Source organism: Anser brachyrhynchus, assembly GCF_964034855.1.
Source record: "Anser brachyrhynchus genome assembly, chromosome: 25".
NCBI classification, from domain to species: domain Eukaryota; kingdom Metazoa; phylum Chordata; class Aves; order Anseriformes; family Anatidae; genus Anser; species Anser brachyrhynchus.
Genome location: NC_137718.1, coordinates 1,793,056 through 1,812,362, shown reverse-complemented (window position 1 = coordinate 1,812,362; position 19,307 = coordinate 1,793,056). Strand labels below are relative to the sequence as shown.

General features: G+C 47.7%; 1 protein-coding gene across 3 annotated transcripts in view; it reads right to left on the bottom strand.

The window, feature by feature from the left end:
- The window catches only part of DRD2 (dopamine receptor D2), a 28,058-nt gene extending 10,881 nt beyond the window's left edge, over positions 1–17,177 (bottom strand). The window contains exon 1 of one of the 3 annotated variants that reach the window (XM_080567911.1): positions 16,704–17,177. The gene's annotated coding sequence lies outside the window, so the exon portion shown is untranslated. The remainder of the gene's footprint in view (positions 1–16,703) is intronic. The other 2 variants (XM_080567909.1, XM_080567910.1) reach the window with 2 other exon arrangements.
- Positions 17,178–19,307: the final 2,130 nt, after the last annotated feature.

Sequence of the window (19,307 nt, the reverse complement as noted above, 5' to 3'; positions counted from 1 at the left end):
GGGATATTGAAAACCCTGGATAAACTGAGCAAAACTTCGCTTCCATTTTCCTCTGCAGATTCTGCAAGATTTTTTTTTCTTTAAATAGACCCATCTATGCAGCAAATTGTTTTGTTTTGTTTTGTTTCTCTTTTTCACAAGGGCTTTGTACACCGGGATTTTTAAGTTTTTGGATCTAGAGTCGTGACACATTCTCAGTAGCTGCTAATTAGGGTAACCCAATGGATGCTGCCTGACATTTCCTGATGAGAGAATTGCAACCCAACCCCTCTTTCCCTGCTGCTCAGGTGGTCAATGGAAGGCTTGGAAGGTCAATGGAAGGGACAAACCCCAGGTGTATGTCCCTGCCACCCTTCCCAAACCCGCTGTCATAAGAGGCTCTGAGCAGGTCTGCTCTGGTTTTCTGGTGTGGCTAGACAGAGAGATGAGGTCAGCAGGGAATTATTTTCCTTTTCTCCACAGTTTCACACAAACAAACAATATCACAGAAACAGAAGCAAAGGCTGGAGTTTGTGTAAGGCTCTGCGGAAGATGCCGGTGGGGCTGTCTGACAGCGCAGCTGCTCTGCCTCCTCTGCGCTCCTGCAGGCAGCTGGTCAGCACGGGAAAAGTTGAAAGCTTATGGCTGAACATGGGAAAAATTGAAAGGTTTGGTGTTTCTGTTATATATATATGGGGAAATAAAACACAAAATTCCAAATATTTTGTTTGAAATAAGGGAACTGAAACAGCACAATTTGTGATCGTGTAATTAAAGGCTGTACCGAGTACATATCTATATGGTAGAAAACAACAGTTACAGGCACAACTCTGTTAATCTCTGTTAATTCCTAACTTTGGACAGTTTGAGTTTTCAGTCCTAAAAATAACCTTAATTTCTCCCGACTCAGACTGGCATCACTTGGCAGCGTTACAGTGGCCATCAGAGCATCTCGTGAGACTTTCAGCGCTGCGGTGCGGAGCCCTGCTTCTTCTGCTGCTGACAGTCTCACGGCAGCACTTTGCAAAGCTGACTCGAGAAAAGAGTGCTTTGTCCAGGCACCTGCATGCTCTTACAGTGGCCGAGGGAAGGGACCACAAATGCACAGGAAAGGAGGTCTCAGGGCCCTCCCTGTGTGACCTGTGGAGTGTCAGCAGCCCCAGGCAAAGCAGGGAACCTCAGGGGTCTGTCAGTGCAGTGACTCGGGACGTGGGTGGGGGTAGAGTCCTGAAACAGAACAAATTATTTGGTGAATTAACTGCAGCAAAGCCTCTTTAATTCCCACTCGGAGCCCACACAGACTGTGAGCGTGCCGGGGCTAATCCAGCTGCGGATTTGCCGAGCGGTCAAGGGCAGGACGGAGCAGCACGGTTGCAGCCTTGCACCTGATGCCGCGGCACAGCCATGAGCCAGCACCACCCGGAGCATTTCTGCTGCCTTCCCCTGCATGGGAGCTGCGTGTGGCCGGCCCTGGCTGATCCCTACCACACCAGCTTCCTCGAGAACCCCTGGTCGGCACGGCCTGCCTGGGAGCTCTTTGCCATCCTGAGGAAATCAGCCTCTCCCCACGGGTCCGCATGCAGCTGGGTGGAGGCTGCGAGCGCAGGGATTTTCTCCCCTCTGTAGCTAACTCCCTGCTCTGTTTGGAGAGAAAACTGGAAATGGAGTTGTTTGCAATGCAGGTATTTCTCCTTGGCTCCTGGTGATCACCTCATTAGATTTGTGGCAAACAGGCATCGCAACCCTGGTGCTCGTGCGGTGCTCAGCGCTGGCAGCCCCGAAGCCGTTTGCCTGTGACACCACAACCCAGGCCCCAGGACCCTTGGTGAGGGGCTGAGTTGGTCCAGGCTGCCAAAACGTGCAGCCAGCCTTTGGTTCATCCTAAAATAACACAAAGGCTGTGCCCCAGCACAACACATCAAGGGGGACCGAGCTTCATCACCGTCCCTCCACTGCCGCCTGCCAGCACCTGCGGTGGCTGAGCTCTGCGCAGACCCACCAGCAGCACGACGACAAAACCCACCAGCAGCAGCACCCTGCTGGCAGGTGTTCCTCCTGCAGCCCCAGAGCATCCCCTGCCTCCCTTCCCAAGATTTTTCTTGCAGCCACATTGCCTGTTTCCCCCTGCAGCAGCTACCCAGAGGTGCCCAGCAGGTTACCGAGCACCTAGCCTAGGGCTGGATAGGAAAGGTGTTCAGGGACAGAATTGCTCCAAAGGCAGTTTCACAGAAATCAATGTCTAAGTGATGTTTGCACAGTACAGTGCCTCCCGGAATATTGTCATTTTCCTCTGAAATTTGGGAATCAGTGGGCCACAGGAAAGCTGTCAAACTGCCATCCTTTCTGTCCTAAAGATGCCTCTTGATGCTGTTTACTGGGTTCCACCGAGAATGCTGCTCAGGCACTTCAGTGAAGGGGAATGACATGTTATGTTGGAGGGAAGTGGTGGAAGAGCAAGAGAAAGGGAAACTGGTTTAGAAGAGATGTTTTGTCTCCCTGTTCAGAAGCACTGTGCAAGCAGTAGTCTTAGCTACCTTTGCTCCTAGAGGTACAGAGATTGGAGACAAAGATTTTTTTTTGGAGCTGAAATCTAGCTCTCCAGCATCACACAGCCTTCGTATCTACCCAATACAACAGTTCTTCCCATCAGCTCCTTGCAAAAGCCTCTTGAAAAGCTTCCTCCTCTCCTGCCTTCCTCTATGGGTCCCCACTCTTCAAGTCCTTTGTTATTCAAAATACAAGTGCACGGCATTTTAACCACAGTTATTGTTCACTTCTGAGTCAGAAACCTTGCTGCGTTTCACCTGGTCTTGTGTAATATCTAATTGTGTCTTCCTACTAGGAAGCATGCGTGTGTCCCCCAGGAGCATGTTGTAAAGCACCTAACGGAGGCAGCTCCTCCTGTAAGTGCCCAGAACTAAGGGCTTGACACCATGGGGTGTGTGGCTTGTTTTTCTCTTGCAAGATCTACTGGAAGGGAGAAATTCGGTGATGTTCTCCCCAGAGCGGGGGAAGTGCACATACACCTTGCCTTAGCATCTCTTTCTGCCAACGAAATGCAGATTTTGTTTCCAAAAAGGCCATCTCTTCATTCAAGACCTGCAGCTTCTCAAAGGGGTTTACCAGAACTTACTTGGAATTTTCCAACTTTACCATTTTTATATTAAAATCAAAAATAATAATGTTAGCAAGAAAAGGTTGTGGATTTTTCTGAGTAAGTGAAGTTTTCAGAGTACATCAAGACTTCAAACCTGTTACATCTTGCATCAAAATGAAGAAATAAAACTTAAGAAACATAAAATAAGTGCCTGCTCTGAAATTTTAGTTAAATCATGCTCTTTTCTTTGAAACGTTTTAACTCAAAACATTTTGGTTATCCGAGTTTGGAACACATTTTGTGAGCATTTCTAGGGATTTGATCCTCTATCGTGATATGGACAATCCCGAGCTGTTCCTGCCCTGGTGAGGTTCCGCAGCCTTGCAGCGTTGGCACCTCCAGCTCCCCGGCAGCCGCTAGAGCACACGCTCCTGCTGCTGGCCCTCCTGAAAGCAGGCTTGGCAGCTCACAGGCATCTCGAAGGCAGAAGGGCACTTTACATTGCAAATCAGTAGTTTTCCTTCCAAAGTGGAAGTACGTATAAATAGCTTCCTCCAGCAATAATCTCCTTCCAGAAAACCCCATCCCTCCCTTTACCCACGTAATTCGGGAGAGGTTTGGCTCCTGCCTGGCAGGCTGCTGGGGCAGAGCCATTGATTCCTGTTACTCTGGAAGAAGACGTGGGTACAGGGCAAGCTTTAATCCTCTGAGCATTTGGCAGATTAAGAATTTTGCAGGCTGGAGCTGCTCCAAACGCAGCCCACTTGAACACTTCTCAGCTTGGTGGAAAGGATGGGCAGACAAGGATTTAAATCACTTGTATGTGCTCTGGGTTCTGGACACCCAGCCAGATACTGCACAGACCTCGATTTTCAGTGTTTAAGGCTGAACAATTCCCGTCCCAAAAACAAAGACCCCTTCCAAAGTCTTCTGTCAGGCCCACCCAAAAGCTAATTGTGGAAACCACCAGATCTTGTACCGCAGGATCTAGCGAAGTCTGCAACAGCCACAGATAAGGCTGTGAATTAATAGGGTAGATATCGCACATCGCTTCGCTCCAGTGTTCTCACATGGAGATGGCTGCTGTCAGCGACAGGTCTTCTGACTAGAAAGACATCGGTTCTGATTAACTATTGCTTTACTATAGACCTAGCATCCTGTTTGGTACAGAAGACCATTTTTCCCTAATTCTTTTATACGTATACCAATGCTAAATCTCTGACTAGAGACTCTGACTAATCTAATAACCTCCCAGCCTTATGATGCTGGTGATCCTTTTAGATTTTGTTATATATTTGAGATCATCCACCAATGTCTGCAAATAACCCTTAATCATTGGTAGAGCTAATTGCATTATTTCTGAGGAAATGAAAAGGATGAATCTCCTCTCTCCCATCTGCGGGAGTTATCTACAGAGGTGGTTGAAATTTGAACAAAATGTTTATTTAAGTCCTGGTTAAAATGTGGCAAATGTTGAAGGATTTTAAAAATTACTTGGTTTTGTCTGTTTAACGTTCGCTCCACATTTTGATGCTTGGTATTTGAAGAGTATAACTTAATTTGATTGCAGAAGTAGATTGTGTTAATTCCTCGGTTGAATAAACAATTTTTCCCTGCAGTCAGGCTTGCTGTGTTTATGCAGCACCTAGCACAAGGATGTTTCAGCACCGAGGCCTTCAGCCACACTTTATTAAAAGTAAATAATAATAATTCAGATTGAGGAGATCAAATATTTGCCTTCCACTTATGCCACCTAACATTCATTTAACATCTGCTCTTTTCATTGCCACTCTTGTCACTAAGCTTGTTTGCAAAAATGTTTGCCAAAAGAAGCAAATTCCAAAGGAAAGCAGAGCCGAGCCCTTCCCTTCCCTTCCCTTCCCTTCCCTTCCCTTCCCTTCCCTTCCCTTCCCTTCCCTTCCCTTCCCTTCCCTTCCCTTCCCTTCCCTTCCCTTCCCTTCCCTTCCCTTCCCCTTTTTCCAAGATTTTGTGGGTGTTTGCCCTGAACTGTACGTGACTAATAGTTTCCATGAAGCCCCTTTTAATAGACTCTTTGTGCAGATTCGAGGCAGCCGTGTCAATCACACAGCAGATCCCGTGACTCCATCTCGCTCCCCGTGCCACTTCCCTGTGTTTGTAACTTCAGGGGTACCTGAGATGAATTTCTGCCCTGTCCTTCCTGCCGAACGGCCACAAAGGGCAGCCGCAGTCAGAGCAGGGGAGGCGAGGAGCCTCTGTGTATTCCTCCTACATCCACCAGTGCTTCTCAAATTTCACATCCTAATGATCTTTAATCAGTTAATCCCTGACCCAAATCAGCTCCGCCTAAATCAGCTTAAATGCTGACTTCCAGCACCCACCTTGGTCAGCTTTGCAAGCAAAATGTAAATGGATGCAGGACAGAGATCCAGGCCGGGACCTGTCCTGTCACATCTCCTGCCGCAGAGCGGGCGCTCAGCCATCAGGAATGGGGCTGGATCCTCAGCAAGCTGGCATCTGCCGTCCTAGCAGTAGTGCTGGAAAGGGCAGGGAGGGACCGTGGGGGTCCTGCTCTGCACCACGGCCGTTGCACGGCAGGTGTTTGTCTGATCATCTCAATCCAGCCTTCCTGAGCATCTTGCAGATATGCAAAGCAGCACGTTCCCTTTCATACAAGCAATATATGTGCAGCTCTAATGATGCTGCGTTATCGTGTCCCCCTCCTCGTTCAGTTCAGTCGGCCCATGGAGGCAGAGATCTTTTTTGCTGCTACTTGTTGTGATACAGAAGCGCGCATTCCTATAAGAATTATTGCTACTAGGCATGATTTCCTTCCCAGTGGGAGCTTTGTCATTATTTCAAATGGATTTGGCCCCCAGCTCACGGAGCAGAAATAGCATATGTACTTGGATCTCAAGCAGACATGTAAGGGAGTGAGAGAAAGAGCCACATGCAATATTTAAGATAAAACTTGCCTAGGAGTGCCAGGGCACTGATTGAAAAAAAAAAAGAAAAGAAAAAAAAAAAAGGAAGAAAGAAAGGAAGAAAGCACATAAACTGTACAGAGAGTGAGCCTGCAGAGAGTTACCAGCATCAGGTCCGCTGGCAGGACCCTCTCCCTGGTGTCCTCCCTCACCCTGCAGAGGCTGGGGAGGGGAATTGCTGTGCCTGGCCGTGATGCCAAGGCAGTGACGCCCCGCTGCCACCCCTCCTGTCCCTGGGGTACCCGAGGACAGCCCCTCCTGCTGGCACACGCGGCAGGGGGGCAGGCTCCAGAAGACTCAGGCGCGTTTTCCCCCAGCCTTTTGGCTGAGCTCCTGGAGATGCGATGTGACAAGGAGTGTCATTCGTGATCAGACGGCCCCGTAAGATGCCGGTGGTGCCCCTGCCTGACTCCCTCGCTGAGATTGTGGGAGCCAAGCGCTGCCCTGTGCCCTCCTGCAGCACCCAGCGTCCGCGGTCCCAGCCTCTCGTGGAGGCAGAGGGGCTGAAGAGAGGCCAGCCTTCATCCCACCAGTGTCTCAGGATGGGATTTCAAGCATGGCCAAAGAAATTAAGTGTCTTATTGAACCCCTCACCAGCTTGATTTGAGTGGTTTTCTCCTGGTTTCCTAAATGGCAATGCTCGCCTGGCTGCATTGAGCAGGGTCAGGAGGAGGGGAGGTTTTTGTCTATGATGGGGGTGCATTTTTCTCTTATGAACCCTTTGCCTGGTGTCAAACAAGCTGCATGAGACCACAGGGGGTTTACACTGCGTGTTAGGTGCTTCCGTGTTTAGTGGAATTTGGTAGTGGGAGAAGAAGGCAGCCACCTCCTTGTGCCTCGTCAGAGATCTCCGAGAGCCCGTGTGGGTGACACAGGTGACGTTGTGCTTCCCTGGTGCAGGGTGCACTCATTTTCCAGGTGACCACGTGGCTGCTTCGCCTCACCCTGAGCTAAGATGGGAGAAGCGGGGGGGGTGAAGATCGCGCCTGTCCTGCTCGGTTTTGCTGGTCAGGAGGTACCAAACTGAGCTTCTCACAGAGGCCTTCATTAGCACCCCATAAGCTCATTAGCATGCTGAAGTCCAGCTGCAGCTCATGTGCTGCTCACGGCCAAGGAAACCCACCTGCTGCTGCAGCCCCTTTGCCCAGCTGGTGCCCTTGGGCTGATCCTTCAGCAGCGGAGCAGGGCTGGTGGGAGCTCTGAGACCAAATGAAGCCCCCCCTTCTGCCATGGAGCATCACCAGCAAATCCTTAGCCAGGGGAAAAAATGTTATTCAAAGCTCCAAAAGCAATTTCAAAATCCGAGAGATGTTTGATCCCCTGAGTGATTTGAGTCATTGGGGTTTGAAACCCGCAGAAAAGAGCTACTGCAAGCAGGAGGTGGCTCCAGAGGCCAGCTCGGAGCAGCCGCAGTTGGCAGAGCTGCTTGCAGGAGCTCGGCCACACGAGTGCTGCTTTTCAACACACACTGGCTGAGGATCTCGAGGCCTCTGCTCACAGCCCACCTTGGTCAAGGCTTCTGCCTGTGCTCCTCTGGCTCCCTGCACACTGAACAGCCGCTTTGGGGGGTTTTACCTGGTGGCTTTCACGTCCTCTGTGAAACTTTCCTCCTGCTGCGAGCCATTAATGTACAAAAGGCATTAGTATACACAGCAGGCATTTTGCCCTGAAAAGTTAGTAAACTGAATCGGCAGAACAAACACCGGGAGAGGACGAGAAAGGAAACATCCTCACGGCTGCTGTTTACACTGCAGAAATGCCTCGGTCCCCAGGGACCGTCCCCAGCTTCCCTCCGTGCAAGCGAGGGAAGAGAGAGAGCTGGGGATGATTTGTGCACCGACAGCTCCCGCAGTACAATTCCCTGGGTGGGTGCAGCTGGAAAAATGCTGTGGCTGTGACCATTGTCCCAAAGCACTGCCTAGGTGCCCACCTAACACAACAAGGACTTGGCTTAATCGGAAGCTTTTAAATCAGCCACAGCAAACAGCAGCCGTAAGGAGTCCAATTCATGCACCCAGTAAGCTGGACCTGCTCTAGTTATGATTTCCATATCCTTTGCATATTCATTTAATCCAGAACGTCATTAATGGGGCTCCAGATAGTCATGAATATTTCCACCCTATCTCGGGGGGAGCAGATACTCTTTCCGATGAAACATTACGAGGAGCCACTAATGTTTTTAATTATGGAGTGCTTGGCACAAGTAATTGTGACAGCTAAAGCAGGACTAAACCCAGTGCTATCTTCAGGGGCTGTTTTATTCATCAGCAGTATAAATAAGGGAGCAGGGACGACTAAAAGCAAAATGTGCATGGTCTGAACAAACATGCCCTGTTTGCTGAAGGTGAAACAAGCGGAGAAGTCCAAGGAAAACCTTCCAGCAGGCACCAGCCTTCCCAACAGAAATGCCTGGTAACATTGCAAGAAGGATTGTGTTCTCTTACAAGCTCATCCTGCAGACACAGTCCCCTTCATCCTCCCATCAAAGCTCAGTGTTGGCATCCCCTTCTGAAGAAATACTTTGCAATGAGATTCAAAGGAGGTTTTAATTGCTGTTTTCTAGCAAACCCGTGTCTGATTCTTCTCTCCAAACTGTTGTGTAACAGTACCAAAATAACAGTGAATTTTCTCCTAGTGTTAAATATTTTCTCGTTCTGATAAACACAAGCCAGAAGAGTGGAAAGCCTCAGTCAGGAACGTGTGAATGTGACATCCCTCGCGCATGTAAACCGGCCTGCCTCTGCTGCCTCGCGGTGCTGCCGCCATCTGTGGCCTCTCTGCTGTGTTTAGCAAGGCTGAAGCAAAGAGCAAGCACCAGCACTTATTATTTGGTTCTGAACACACACACACGGGAAGGGTTGCAGGGGAAACTACTGGTTCCCCATATCCAGCGGACCAAATGCTGAGCTGGACAAATTCTAAGCCCTCTTCCCAGCTGCCATCACTGATAAGCCCTCCTTTCATTTATCTCAGAGCCTCTGGAGTGATGGATGCGAACACTTCCATTATACCCCTCCTTATATTCTACATCTCTTTTTGCCTTGGGGACCTCTGAGATATATTTGTTTTGCTGAAACTTGGTACTTGTGGCTGAAATCACATCTACAGCAAGGATGGGAATCTCATGAAATGATAAAGCTGCACCTTTCCCATTGAGCAGAGGCAACAGAGGACGTGGAGCAGCAGCGTGCCAGGGTAGCAGTCTGCACGGCCTTGGTGTGTGTGGTTCTCTCCAGGAAAAACAGAAAACAAACCAAAAAAAAATCAACCCACGTCTGTAAGTAAAACAGTTTGCAGTGTGAGCATGGGTTGCTGTTGTTGTTTCTGACTTGAATTTTTCACTCAGCTGAAAATCAGACACATTTGTAGTGGTCGAGGTGCTGCCACGCCTGGCACGTGAAGGACATCTTCAGGAAAAGACCTGTGGGGTGAAATGCTGGTAGAAATGGCCACAGTGTTGGACTGTCTCCAGCACATATTTAGTCGCTGCTTTTCTTTATAATTTCCTCTTAATGTTCTTTTTTTCTTTCTTTTTCTAAAATACATTTATTGTTTCTATAAACCGTCTGTTACGTGAGGTTTTGTGGGTTTGTTTCTGTGGCCTTCTGAATCAGAAATTCAGCAGTTAGCTGAATTGCAATGTGAAGTGCCAAAGGATCTTAAGTATATTATTATCCTTTTTCATCGTTTTCTGTTGCTGTTGTAATTTCCTAATTGATTCTTCTTTCACAGTAAGAAAAAAAAATCTACAGATAAATAAAAATAACACTTGGAAGGACGGCAAAGGAAATTGCAAAGCAATAGACATCACATGTAGACAAACATCCTCCTACATAGCGAGTAATTGCAGAGCGTCATCGCATGGAGTTCTCTTTTTATTAGTAAAGCATCTTTCAAAGGAAATGCATATGCCTCTATTTTAGAAAGAATATTGGGGCTTTACTGGTGGTGTGGAACAAGGGGATGGTAAAATCCTAGTGACAGAGATGATCTCTCTTTCAGGACCATTAATCTCTGTCGGAAGCTCTGAACCCAGAACTTTTGAAGCTAAACCAAATGTTAGTGAGGAAATATTACTGAATTTGTACTGGGTAAAAAAGCAAGCAAGAAAACCTGTGAGAAAAGGGATTACTTTCTGCGAAACATTGATTCAGTTCAACTTCCAATGGAAATGGCTTTGGCCATGAAGTTTTTGGCAAGCCCTGGCTGTTAAAGCTCTGCAGAAGCAGTGCTGTGGCTGGGGGCACCAAATCAGCGTTTTTCCATGAGTGCTGCCTCCCCCCAGCCAGCCTGCTGAACGAGCACTTTTCCTTTTGCACCAAGCATAGCAACATCTCCCAGTTTACTCGAAGCTTCCTGAAACCACACCTGTGCCAGCCGAGCTCTCGGTACGATGTGATTCCCAGCGCGCCAGTTCCGCGTGTGCCGCAGCATCCTGCAGGGCTCCAGGGCCGTACAGCTCTGGGAAACACTCGGTGTGGCCAGAGCCTGACACCTTTTGCACCTTGCACCTGTGGGGAGCTGACGTTTTTAACTAAGCCTGGGAAATACACAGCTCGCCCAGTGCCCCATCCCGTGCCTAGGAGAGCCTGTCCTGCACCTGGGCAGGCGCTGGGGGCTCGCCATTTACATGGGGAGCCCAGAGGCTGCCTGGTACCCTTGTGTGCAGTTGTAAAAGAGTAACAGTAACCCCAACGCTTCAATAACCTCCTCTTCCTTCTTTACACTGAGGTCTGGGGTCCCCAGACATGGATTGTGGCCAACGCGAGCCACGCTCTGTGAATAACAACAGCGATGTTAACTAATGACACGCAGAAATCTTTCCCAGCACGGGGATTTGGATGTTGACTTTGTGATTCCCCAGTTAGTCGGATAATTAAAACCTTCCAATCATTACTGTCAGTTTGCCATTAAAAAGCACAAGTAAGGAGCTTACACACGCTCAGCCCGTTCACACAGTCATGGTGTGCCGAGGTATTCCTGTACCACCACAAACTCATTTTTAAAGCATCCACGGCCCCACAGAGAGTATAAATGATGCACCTACTGGGACCAGGGTGGTTCTTCTTTAATCATATATATGGCTTTTTTTTTTTTTCCCAATTTTTAATTTTTTTAAATTAATAAGATCTTTATAACTGAAGCTTCTCAAGCACGATTAACCGAAATGAGTCTCTGCACGTAGATGTCTGAGGCAGAGCAGGCTGGCTGCAGGCACCCTGCTCTCTCTGATGTGGGAGAGGGCGAGATTTCCAAGCGTGGAGATAAGGCTCTACCTCAGAGGTATTCTTGCCTGGAGTGGCCACCAGAGAAAGCAGATAAAAAGGTTAGACGTCTAACTTCAGGCTTCTGCAATCCTGCAGATAATCACAATTCTCTGGATTGTTACAGAAACACGTGAAAGCTTGAAATATGCAGATAGGGAGGTAACTGGAGGTCAGCAGAGTGCCTGCACCAGACAGAACCGTAATTTGTTAAAACTCCAAATTATCAGATAAATGTAAATAGTGTTTGGGGCCGGTACTCAGCCCAATTACTTGTTCAGACAAGTAATTTGCAAGGTGTAATATATGAGGTAATGCATTTAACTTTTCCGAGACATTTTCTCAGTTCTAGCATCCCAGGGAACATGATTCAAAAACCTGCGATGTTGGTGAAGAGTTCATTTTTCTATAAAGCTGCAAATTGTGCAGCGCGTCCTCAATAGTGTTGATTTTGCTGATACATCCACAGCGGTAGCAGTTGGCAACCTGAAGCAGCGAGTAAAATCAAATACATGTATTTATCAGCTAATAAGTGTGTTTTCAGCTCTTGGGACATCTCAGATAGGAACAGCTGAGGCTACAGAGTCTGAGATCTGGGATAAATAATGGAACACGCACAGGAAGGGAGGTACGAATCAAAATGAATGTTAACTGCCAGGGCTGCACAGTCACAGCGGATTTCACTTACTTCAGCAGGACTGCATTGCACTCTGATTAGCCCTCCCCAGACAGCAGTGCACAGGTTGGGTGTTTATTTAGCTCCATTAGAAATTTGAAGTGTGGACGTCATTCTGATCACCCAGGCCTACCTACAGGGCTCGGCACTGTGTTCTGTGCCTGCCTGCTTTTATTGCTCCTCACAGTCTATCTCTTTTTCTCCAGTGCTACATAACACATCAGGCTGCATTTACATTTTCTGAATGGACTAATCACGGCTCTCTGCTTTGATAAAGAGTGTGCAGCCTCCCACATAACCACATGGAAACCAACAGGGAAGAGTAAACCAGAAATAAACCCGTTCTAGGGGGCTGAGAGAAAAATACCCACCAAGATAATTGGGAGGGATGTACAGCAGAGAAGCAATTGAACACATAGTCACATCTTTAAAAAAATTATAATGCTAAAAATATCCAGATGAAGGACAGCAAGAGAAAACATGATTGAGGTGGAACAATTGGTAGGGGAGTTAATACTTATTAGCAACCATTTTAGATTGAATATAGGTTGGTTTTGTAACAGCACAAGGAGTGATGCATCTGACAGGACTTAAACAATTGCCTCCCCCTTCCCCAGAGAAGCTTGTTAGCAACTCCATGGCACAAATTAATCAGTCTCATTTGTGCGCGACTAAAGAATTAGCCAAAGCAAATGCAGTTACTAAAAGTTTTCCTTCGTAAAATACAGCGGCATTAGACCCCAAACAAATCTTTATAAATCCTTCCTCCATAAATTTCAAACTGTAATGTGATTTAAAATGTAGCCTACTGTATTTTCTGCCTGTAGCCTTACAAGGATAACAACGAGAGATCAGACAAAGTTCACCTAGCCCAGCATCTTTTCCCCAGTGCTAACCAAAAACTATTGCCTGGGCAAGAGCATAAGAATGAAGCAACTGGACGTGTTTTTACAAACACTCTCTCATCATACAACAGTTTATATTGCAGGCATTCACTGAGCAAGGGTGCTTTCTATACAGTTATTAACCATCAGTGGATTTCCTCCGTTGGCATTGATATTGCCTAGTCTCCCCTTAAACCTTGGTCAACAGCGTTTAGGCACATTTAGCATCCTGTGGCAAGAAGCTTTACAGCTAAATTGCATGTTATGTCAACCTGCTCCCCATCCTACATCTCCTAGCTATGAAAAGTCAGCTGTGTCCGTGTGAGAGAGCCAATGCTCATTTCCAGATTTCCTAAGTGTTCAGAAGGACTTTGTGCACAGAGGGTGAAATTGAAAAAGAGTTATTATGAGATGCTTGTAAGGTTCATGAGCCAAATCCTTCTTATTCACATCCAAAGAGCTACGAACAGTTGTGCCTTTGAAGATAAGTATTTTGTTTTAAGTTCCTTGTTGTATTAGAGAATCTGTATGTAAGATTTGTCAAAAATATTCTGATTTACATAAAGAAGTATATGAGAAAAAGGGTAAGTCAAGCAAAAGGTTGTCAGAGATGAGCAAGCAAATGGTTTGTAAAAAGAGAGAGTAGGGTTTAGAAGTGCATTCCGTGGCTTTATTTACACAGTGGAAATAAAAACATCCAAATGTTTCCAAGTAATATAAATTCTGCTCCCTTCTGGAGGAAGATTGATTTTGTAAGGTTTGTTTGGTTTTGTTTGTTTGTTTGTTTGTTTGTTTCCCATCCAACTATTCCCTGCAGTTTCAGAAGCAGCTTCAGAAGATAATTCTGTATAATACCTCAGATGCCAAGGATGAGAAAGCTTCGGGTTAAGGCAGTTCTTATCTGCTCCTTGGGGTTATCACAACCCCAGGGCGATTCGGATGTTACACAGTGTGGGCTCCGTCTATCCAGTAGGACTGAAGTGACCCATTCGGCAGCAAGGGGCTTTAAAATAAGGCAGTCCTTTTTTTTTTTCTCTCTTTTTTTTTCTTTTTCTTTTTTTTTTTTTGTTTAGTCCAGTGGTGAACACAGAGGCACCCAGGGTAATTACGCTTTCCGAGAGTAGGTTTTACCACAGAGAGCGCAATTCCCTGTGGCCTTTTGAGACACACCAAAGTATAAGCATTATAAGCTCTTTAAAGGCAAATTTAAATTCCAAAGTTTGAGAAAACAGAGAGTGGGAGGGTGAGATTTTGTTTGTTTTAATACAAAGGTGTGATTTTAGAAGAACACACAAGAACTCGCAGCTATGTGCAGGGCCTTCCTGTTCATTGCAGCCTGTGCCAGTGCTCAGACCTTCCAACCTGACTGCAGCACGCTGCTGTTCTCTTCCAGTTGCATTTAGCAGCACGTTGATCGCTCCTGTTATCTATTGACCAGTGCCTTTGGTCAGCAGGAACAGCCTGAGTCTGCTGCCCTGCGAGGACGTGAGGAAGAATACACCGAACCCGCAATGAAGTGCCGTTAAGGGAAATGCTGAGTGTCTTTCCCAGGCAGGTGTCTCCTACTTCAGCCAAGCTGGGAAGGATTCAAGAGCAATCTCCGTGCCTGCTGCGTGCATGCATGCAGCGCATGCAGAGCGAGTGGACGGCCAGCTGCGATCCCCTCGCGGGAGGAGCACATGCAGGAAATCGCCTTCGCTTTGCAGGTTTGCAGGGATAGAGCCTGCCCACGTCAGCAGGCTCCACGAGGATTTAGGATGGGGTGAGGATTTGGGACGGGGCTGTGCAGCACTGCCAGGATGGGCACCGGGTGACCACCTATCTAATCATAACCTAGGCTTTCATGCAGAGTATGGGAGTGACACAGAAGGAATATGCAACGTAAAAAGGAAGCTGTTTGCTTCTGGATACGGTCCATGTTCGCTACAAGTTGACCTGTACTATTAACCCAGCCTCAGCTGCTTTCCAGAGGTTCATGTACTTCCCTCTAGGTCTGACACATGCACTTCTGCCTTATGAATGCCACTGTGCACCAAGCTGAAGCTGTTTTACACTCAAGCAATCCCAATATTTGTGTGCCCATGGAAGTTACACGCAAATGGAAAGCTCGGCAGGCTACACACAATGGGTTTAGGTATGCACAGCTGCATGAAGTACGTATGGGGGACTTCCCAGGATATAATAATAAGGGGAAAGGCAGTGTCCAAACTCACACCTGTATAATCTGTAGATAGATGCTTATTTACAGTTTTGCCATTTCTAACGGTGAAGTCCTCCCTTCTTTCTTCCTCTCTCCACCACGTTTGCATGCAATGCCATCCACTGTCCATGCAAGCAGCAGGTAATCGCAGGCTACACAGATCAGTGGAAATACTTTCACAGCAACTCTGCCCGGAAGGATGGCACATAAAGAATAAAGGTTCTAAGGGAGCAGAATTTCTGCAGCATGGAAAAGAAGATAAATGGAGAAAAAAATACACAAAAACTACGGAATTTGTGCTATTCACACTTCTTTGTTAGGGTTCTTTACACTCCTCTGATGGATTTAATAATACTGTCAATAGACTTTTTTTTTCTAAATTGCTACAGAGAAACTCACGGACTTTTACTTAATTTAAGACGTGAATTCTGAACACCATTGTGTGCTTAAAGAGGAACAACTAAGCGAAACACTGAACATGTGAGAAATACAACCCATGCTATTTTGCCGTGAATTGTGTGTGCAATCTATTTGATGAGTTATATCATAATTTCATGGCTGGTTATTTATAAAACAATAAAGTTATTTTTTTCTTTTTGACTCCAAACCCTACTTGAAGAGCAGTGATTCATGCTCCACATGCTGTTAGCTCTGTGGCTCCAGGCTCTGCATGTGCGTAAGTCAGGCTGAGGAGACTTGACAATTAACATGTGAGGATGTGTGAGCTGTGTAGAAACCACCTACAGTCAACAACTTGCAACAAAAATACTTCAGTGCTGAATACAATACAGTGCTGACCCAAAACAACCTTACTGTCTGCCTGCCTGCCCCATCTCCCTGCTTTATGCCGTCTGCAAAAAGGCAGATGCAACTTGTAGCTGAAGGACAACGGAAAATATTAAGACAGAAACAGGAACAACTCGGGCTTCCTTCATGCCACAGAGGTTATTCCAAACCTCGCAGAAAATCTCTTCCCAGTATTTAGAGGAGAATTTCTGACAGCTTGCCTTTCAGGGCTTTCACTGGAAAGCGTGATTAGCACGGGTCTGCCGTCCTTCACTGGGAAGGATAGCTCCACATCAACACTGGTGCTGGGAAGCAGGGAAGGGACAGAAGCTTTGCTTTATCTATAAAAATGAGTGTGGTAAGAGTGTTTTTCCTCAAACACTGTATCTGCACACTCTCATTCTTTTGGGGAATGGACCTACACGATATTCCATCTACGCGTCCTCCTCCTACAGTTTTCCCTGCCACTTTATTTCCATTGTGTGTACGTGAGAGCAACACCGAGCATCAAACTTCTACAAACAACCCTAATTTGTTAGCATCCCTAAATGCATCTTTAGTATTTAAAGCAATTGTTCATTGGTTTGCAGTTAGTGTTTTCGAAGAAAAAAAATAATCAGGATACTCTGTATTTTTTTTTTTCATTTCAAAACTTGCTTTCACCTACTCTTTTTAAAAGAGAACAGCCTCAACAGACCAGACGGTACAATGCCAAGCGTTTTCTTTTTTGCTTGTCTTTATTTGCACTGCTAGGCAGTGGCGGTTTACAACATCTGCTGTTGTCTCTATCGCATTCCCGGCATATTCACAACGCTTGGGTTTCTGGCAGAAAAGCATCAGCACTTCTCTCTTACCTTCAAGCCATACGAATGTCTCCAGCAGCGGTGGCAGGACTTTGTGCCGAATAGATCCACAGCACCCCAACTCTCCGCCGCGGCTTTCCTCCGGCTCTCCCGGGTTTTGGGGGCAGACTTTTGGGTGTTCGCTGGCGCTCCTCCCGACCACGCTCACGCAGAGGAGCAAACCCAAAGCCACCCCAAGCTGCTCTGGCAGCCGCTGGAACTTGCGGAGCGGTTTCGGAGCGGTTTTTTTTTTTCCTGCCGAAATCCCCCGGCCCTTTCCCCCGGCTCAGCGCTGGGTGGAGAAGCGGCGGCTCCGGCCCCGTTTCGCCGAGCCTGGGCTGGGCTCGCCCCTCCTCGCACGCCTCGATCCCAGCGCCCTGCTCCCCCCGAGACCCCCGGGGCTGCCCCCGGGCTGCGGGGACCCGCGGCGCTTCCCTTGGCCCCGGGGGGGGGGACGGGGACGGCGACGGGGCCGGGGGGCGCCCGGCGGGGCTGGCACGGAGGCGGCCGCAGCCCCGCAGAGGGGAGGGCAGCGGCGGCCCCCGCCCCGAAGATGCCCCCCCGGGGGGGAAAGGAGCCCTTCCCCGCCTGCCCTGCCCTGCCCTTCCCCGCCTGCCCTGCCCTGCCCTGCCCCGCGCCCCGAGGGATGCTGCTGCGGGGCTGCCGCCCGGTCCCCGGCGGCGAGGGGGCGGCGAGGGGGCGGCGAGGGGGTGGCGGGGGGATGGCGAGGGGATGGCGAGGGGATGGCGGGGGGATGGCGGGGGGATGGCAAGGGGATGGCGAGGGGATGGCGAGGGGATGGCAAGGGGATGGCGGGGGGATGGCAAGGGGATGGCGAGGGGATGGCGAGGGGATGGCAAGGGGATGCGGCAGCCCCTGGCCGCTCTGTCGGGTGAGAGCCCGGCTCCCGGCACGGCTGCCGGGTCTCAGGTGGAAGGCAAAAGCAGAGTGCCCCCCTGGTACGGCTAGGGAAGGGAAGGAAGGCAGGAATTTCCGAGTCGGGATGCTGCCTCTAGGCGTTATCTCTGCTGAAAACAGCTCGTGTACTTTCTTTGTAAAGGAGCGGATCGATGGCAGAGAGAGAGAGCGAGCAGCCCTCTTCTGCATCCTTCCCCAGCCAAAGTCCCAGCACGGGCCGGGCTTTGCTGAGCGCCCGGGCTGAAATCCCCAGCGGTGCTCAGACCCTCTGCAATGGTAAATAGGTCTCCTTGCAACTCAGATGAACCATTTCCTGAAAGGATGATGAAAATGTAGCTGCAGTTGCAATATTTTATTACCCTATACTTTAATATCTTTCATGCTGGCTAACTTTCAGAGTATTAGGGGTCCATAATTTTCAAGGTGTTTCCTAATAAAGCTTTTCTGTTTACAGAAGTGGCTCGATTTACTTTTCTGAATGTATTTTTCTTATTACCATATAACCCTACACAGAGAGAAAAATGAATGAAACCCATCTCTTTGGTTAGGTTTCAAAAAGCATTTATTTCTAGTAGTTTTTCTACAAAGGAGTGGATCCCAGAACAGTGCTTTCAAGCTTTTCTGAATGTGGAACCTTAAACATGTTATAGCAGAACTACTGACCCCTTTAGGATATCACGCACATGAATTGCTGTGAAATGGACATATACTTGTCTTTCTGAGGCATCTCAGTCACACCGAATCAGTTCGGCTTTCCAAGCATTATTGAAATACTGTCCTTTTTGTCCAAGTAATGCTACACTGTGAGTTTTGCGTGTGGTGCCAAGGGAGACAAATGAACACCAGAGCTGAAACCTTCAGCACAAAACCTAGAAACAGCCACGGGCATTGCTGTAACGTTGCAGTAACCTGGACATTTTCCTCTGAACTGCTTCTCAGTACCTGTAGAGGAAACATCAGCTGAAGAAAAGTGCAAGAGGCTTTACATGGACTAGGCAGCTGTCCTTGCAAAGTTTAAAGTGAGGTTCACTTCCCTTGGATTTTGTATCAAGAATTTCAATAAATGCCCCAGAGCTAGATGAATCATTGGAGAGAACGAAACACAGTAACAGCAAGAAGTGATGCATTTAAACAAAAACACCAAAAAAAAAAAAACAAAAAAACACCCAACCCTGAACCTGAAGCCAAAGTAAAATGAAACTTCGAAACCACAACTATAACCTTCTTATAAGAGTTTTGTCCGCAAGCAGATTTTTTTTTTTTTCCGCAATGCATTTCTGGTTTGTGATTGCTCATCGAGGAGGCTCCATGAGTTGCTCTTTGGTTGGAGGTTGTTCAGCAGCAGCTCTCTGCAAGCAGGCAATCATGAGGGGTTGTAACTGGTTAATTTGGAGTAGACACATCTCTCCTGGGACATATCTCCTCTTTGATTTTAGGGGTATAATTACTGGAGTACAGTTCCTGAGGCAAATATCATGAGTGCTCGGCAATATTTCTTCAACATGTGTTCTCTCCTTTTGCTTCTCTGACAGAATACTTAGTCATCTGATCAGCACTGGAAGCAGATTAAGATAAGATACCTCCTGCTTTGCACCATGCCACTGACAAAGTAAAATGGCAGTGATATATCAGTCATCAGGATCATCACGGCTGGATAGCTTATTATGGTACTCCTCTATTACATGCTGCTGGTGTGGA